Below are 5,766 nucleotides of genomic sequence, written 5' to 3'. Positions count from 1 at the left end.
CGCAACAACGCCCGGGGTTTATGGGGTTGCTTTCGAACAAATCAATATCGTTCTGTTAGCAGCAGAGACAAATCAGATCGCTTGGTACATCCAAAAAAAACGAAGTTCTGAGAAAATAAAGTTTACGGTGCAGCTATGTAGCGTTTAAGTTTCCAAAGCTTTCGTCCGTTATGGTTTTTGCAAAAAGCCAAAATTATGTCTTTTTCAGCATGAAAACCCTAAAGCATCGTTTACTAACATATCTCCCAATGGAAAAGTATTTCTTTGGTGATTTATAAAAGGAAAACATTGTTTTCCCATACCGGGAATCGAACCCGGGCCTTCTGGGTGAAAGCCAGATATCCTAGCCACTAGACCATATGGGAGGCTGTACGTTGAGTGCAACAATACGTACAAATATGCCGCATGCTTTGGTTCAAACTTTAAAAATTCTTTCAAAAGGAACACCAAAACGTTGCCTTAGAGGAATACAGTAGAATCTACACCGCTTTCAAATTTACTTTAAGCCCTTCTGGTACCGCCAAAAAAGGACTAGGCCAAAGTTAAACTTTGAAAAGAGGTTGCCCTGCGAACATGTTTCACCCAAAACCTCCCCCAGGGAGGGTGTGCTGTTCGAACGAATTGATGCCAAATTTGCGGCGAAAGTCTGCAGACAGCTGTCTTTCCGGACGACTGTCGCAGGCGAAGGCAGAAGAAAGCTCGTGACAATCGTGCGATCACGTACACCACCGAACGGGAACGCAGAGGCTCCAGCCCCCAGTCAAGTATGTAAATTGCCTATTTGCTCATTAAACGGATCAACTCGTTTTCTCGGTGCCACGAGCAGCGCCGTTCCTTCCGTTCCATTTCCATGTGCATCCCTGGATGGGCCTGTAGGCCCCCGAGATGAGACGAGGAGATAATGAGAATGTCATTGGTGTCTTGTGTGGCATCGCGTAAGACGGGCCCACCGTCACCGTGGCTGAGAGATATCTCTCTGTTCATTGCGATTTGCGTTTCTTTTTTCTTCTGGAGACTCTGTGCCCGGGCCGGGCGTGTGAGCTTCCGGCATGTAGGCTTTCGGATTGTTAGCAGCGTGAGAACCCCGCTTTTTGTCACAAACCCAATTCGTGGAGCACAAAAAGCATGACGCTGGTGAGCTATTAGCATGGCTGATGCTCGGAACGGTTTAGATGGTGGATCGGAAAAGTTTTTCTCGCCACGATCCGGCCGCACCGCAGGACACACTTTCGGATGCGCCACTGTCGAAATGCAAACGCAACCCCGGGAAAGGTGACCCGCAGCACGTTTGCAGCTTCGGACCGGGGCTTTTTCAAGCGACCCTGGCGACCGTACGGAAAACTTGTGCCTCGTGCGCTTTGAAATGGCCTAATAACCAGCATTTTCCAGCACAGCTACCGAGAGTGTACGCCCGAGGGAATGTAAAAACGCCTTTTTTGGGTTTGTAAAAAGCTGAAATGGCCCACAATGCGGTGCGGCCGATGGTGCTGGTGCTAATTTGCTTAAGACGGAGATTGACCATAATCACTGCGCACAAAGGCGGCGGTGCCGAAAATGAATATTCTGTGGTTCCGACATGCGGGTCACGCGGCCTACGCGGCCACTGATGAACGCTGCAGTACTTGTTTCTTTTTTGGTTGAGCATTTGACGTGCCTGAGTCATTAGGTTAATGCTTTGTTTTTAGTAGTGCACTGATGACGGTGAAAGGAACAGATTTCGGGCCGTGATTAAGATTTTTGGTTTGAAGTGGTATCCATGTTAGAATCAAAAGCGCTCAAGAATTGGCAGCTCCAGTTCATCCGAAGCGTAAGATGAAAGCTGAAGATTAGACATTGAGACGCTACTTCAGACGCTGCTTCGAGTAACGTTTCCGAAGACAACGTAAACTGATCGATGCGCTTGAGCAGAGTGGGAAAATTATTGATTAACGTAAGAATTGCTCCAAACTCCGCCGAATATTGGGATACCGTGCAGATAGTTAGTATGTCTTAGAACCGTTTCTAATCTACTTGAGATTGGGTCAGACGAAATAGAACACCCAATTTTCATTGGTGGTCGATTTCTCAATAAAATAGAAAATTGTAAAAACATGGCTACGAGTATAGGAGCTACGGAATTGAGTTTAGCCTCTAGGTTACCCACGGTAAATTCAAATTTATCAATTTTAACGATACCGAAATCACTATCCAACAAACTGGATGTAAAACATTGTGGAACTGCCTGTTGTGTGTGCGCCTTTAATTAAACGATGGCTCCGGTACATTGACCAACAAGTTCCTAGATTAATAATGCGTTCCTAGTAATGCGATTAATGCTAGTTTCTGGGAACCAAACGAGGTGATTGATACGCTGCTGCAGTACAAAACAAAAAAGGGGAAGTTTGTGTCCCTGAATGTGCAGCAATAATTTTTTCTCATCACCCTGAGCCGGGACTTATATGTAGCGAGTGACTCATGTCATCAAACGGTTTTTATATTTCAAAATATTCTGTTTGCGTTTTTGGTTCGTCTCATCCTTCGGGCCGAAGCGTCATCCAATCGGCTTAACTAGGTCCCTGCTGGTGGCAAGGGAATTGAATTATCCCCTCATCCCACACGCCTCAGAGTCCCGTCGCGTGCGTTAGAGTGGCAGAGAATAAGCACCACCTGGTTTCCGGTAAATATTGGGTCTTCCCGTCCAACTCGACCAGTAGAATGGAGCTGGCGAACCGAGAACCGAGGAATTCGGGGAGGTGCGGGTAGAAAAAGAAGAACGCGATGAAAGCGGAGGAAAAATGACTCCAACTGAAAACCCCCCAAAATCCTGGGCGATCTTTTAGACAAAGCCCTTTTTTCCCTCCGCGTCCGTGGCCTCGGGTACACCGGGGCCCATCGTTCCGTTCCGTCGCGCTCGTTGATGATATACGTGCATATCGTTCGAAGGTAGTGTGCTGGGTCCACCGAGACCCCCCTATACCTCATAGGGTCCAGCAACGGCAGTCCTTCGGCGGGCGCTTTGAAGGGGCCATTTTGTCGCCGGGATTTAAATGTTTTATCAGAACAAATTCGAGAGCGATGGATCATTTACATAATAATGGGTACAAGGTAGGCTCCTCGGGGGCGGTCGGGAAAGGATTCCGTCATGGGGCCCGGATTCGAGAATGAATGGTCGGCGAGAGCCGCAGCCATTTGTTGCGGAGCGCAATAGCGCCGGACCGGACACACCGGACTGGGCTGGGCTGGGCTTCTGGGTGGACTTACATATTTTGAATGCCCGGATCCGGAGTGAAACGTGAGGTGCGATGTGTGTTTGATGCCGACAGACGAAGCTCGAAATGGTTCCTATTTTTTTAAACCATTACAATCTATTGTTTCTACGGCGAGAAGGGTTAGAGCACGGTTGTGTACCGTGGATTGTGAATTTTAATTAAAACAGCCAAAAATGCCAGAGAAATCGCCTTTGCGTTTGTTCGCTATTAATTTGGTTTCAAGTAAGTGAAAAAAGATTTTGAAGTATTGTTCTACCTTTACCGTTCACGAGGTATTAGTTAAATTGAATTAATGCATGGTTTCGGCAATCTTTGAGAATGTGTTTGGAAATCAATCCAAAAGAAAAGTTTATTGGGCTTCCTCTCAAAAGCGAAATATCTATGCCGATTTTCTGTTGATTTATTAAGTTGCGTTTTGTAAAATTCGCATTCATTTGTATGTGTTGGCATGTTTATTGCATTGAATCAGTTTGTTTGATTTAAAGCTCGTTGTTTTATTCCACCGTTCCGCGAAGCACAACAAACGATCGTCGAGTTTTATGGTCCCGTTTTATGAACATAAGAAAAAAAACGGAGGAAAAGTCAACCCACAAACAGATGTACATTCCAACCACTTTCAGGCAACACCCCGTCGAGAGATAGGCCAGTCGTAAGCCGTGTGCTTTTTCGGTTAACATCTGAAACAACGAAACATCCTGACGGATGCCACAGTCGCTTCCGCAAGATTCATGGCACCAAACGACAAACGACGCCGGCAGAGAATCGAAATCAGTAAATGGATATTTTCTTTAGCACTTTAGGAATATTTGAATATTTTTCGGTGCCTTTTCGGCGCAAACGGCACTCCGGTTGAGGGTTATGTGCTGCCTGCTGTCAATGTTTTAGCATTCCTTGGGGAGAAATTTCCTCAGGAACATGGACCGGCGAACGACCAGTTTTCTCCACATGTTTGTTTGTCTTCCCTTTTCTGGACTCTGGAGCGACTCGGGCGAGTTTTTGGCCACTTTTGATGATATTCAAAACATGTTTGGGACATCGCATGCATTCGAAAAAGGGCGGAGATACAATACCTGCAACAAACAGGAAGTAAGGGAAGACAGTTTCTTTTCGGAGGCTAGTTATTTCGGGAACAACAACGCAAAAAAAGAAACAACCATCCAAACGGAGCGGGCCAAGAACAGCCTTTCACTTGGGTGGTCACACTCTAACGACACTTGCGCCGAGATTTGATTTCAATTCAAACTTTAAATAAGAAAAGTTCCAAACCGAGAGTTCCAAACCCAAACCGAGAGACATCGAAGGTTTTCGGTGTGACTGGGCTGGGATGCGAAATTGGATTTGCATAGGAGGCTGTGTCATCGTGGTAGGCTGCTCACCTCCAGATTGAGTTCACGACCTGCCAGTAGTAGTTGTGGTTGTGTCCCCTTATTGGACCGTAAGTTTTGTAGAGGAGGCCATCCCACGGGAGACCATCCTTCGTCGGGCGTCCGGTAGACGAAAATTGAAATGCGAAAAGTCGTGATTCGAAACAAACCGAAAGGTGAGAGCGGTCGGAATCTTGGACTGCAGGAAGATTACTGGCCAAAAACGGTAAGTGAAAGGAGCCACCCTTCGCGGTGGTCCTCATCGATCCGGTCCGAAAATCCGGTGCAATGCGATCCGATGGCGCTAGCGCTGTGTGTTGTTTGTTCGCAAACTTTTGATTGGTCTTCAAATGTAGTTATTTGAAGCATTTTTCGCAACTCGGGAAGGGGCCGAAAAGTCCAGACTTTGAACACTGGCCGACGGTCCGTGGAATTCAATCAACCGGTTGCTGGTGGCGGCTAATATTGGATGGGGTTGCAATGCGCCTCGCAACAATGGGAAAGTAATGCAATTTTCTTTAATCTCGTTGAGTGAAATTTTTCAAAGTGCTTCCCCCATTCGCTGACAGGCCCAGTCGGTGTCGGGGTACCCGCGGGTTTGCCGCGTTTGATTACTGTGTCGATGTTGTTGGGGTGGTCAATGTTTTAAAATAAAAATGTAAATCTGGGCGGTGAGAAAATGTAAAAAAGCCAAAGACAACCAAAGTGGAAAATTCCACATACAACATTTTTGGTGTTGGTGTCAGAGGTGCTGCTGAATATTCAATCAATTCTTTATCGGTTGTTACAAAGCGACGGATACGTGGGCCGGTGGAACATAACAGTACAGCATTCAATTATAAATGTAAAATGATGATGATATGGGTACCTGGGTGAAGAAGTAGCAGACTCAGCGTGATTTCGGAACAAAGTACTTCGGAGTTTATTCTAAACGATGTTGGATGCCTCTGTCACTGTCACTATTAATTGCAACACACTGCTTCTTTCGATGAGGAACGCATTGAGGAACGCCATTGGACGACTACTAATCCTTGGCTGCCGTAAGGGTTTGTACAAAAGGTACCATATCGATGACTTTCTGAATGGGCGATGGCTTGCTTTGAGTATTGAAGATAAAGTTTGATTCGTATAGTTCATGATGAACATCTTCATAC

At 46.2% G+C, this 5,766-nt stretch overlaps 1 non-coding gene across 1 annotated transcript; it reads right to left on the bottom strand.

The window, feature by feature from the left end:
- Positions 1-293: 293 nt before the first annotated feature.
- Positions 294-365, bottom strand: Trnae-uuc (transfer RNA glutamic acid (anticodon UUC)). The gene has a single exon. It is a non-coding gene; the product is annotated as a tRNA-Glu (tRNA).
- Positions 366-5,766: the final 5,401 nt, after the last annotated feature.

This window comes from Anopheles bellator, chromosome 2 (assembly GCF_943735745.2).
Source record: "Anopheles bellator chromosome 2, idAnoBellAS_SP24_06.2, whole genome shotgun sequence".
Taxonomy (NCBI): Eukaryota; Metazoa; Arthropoda; class Insecta; order Diptera; family Culicidae; genus Anopheles; species Anopheles bellator.
Note: the sequence above shows the minus strand (reverse complement) of the source record. Positions and strands in the feature narration are given on the sequence as shown.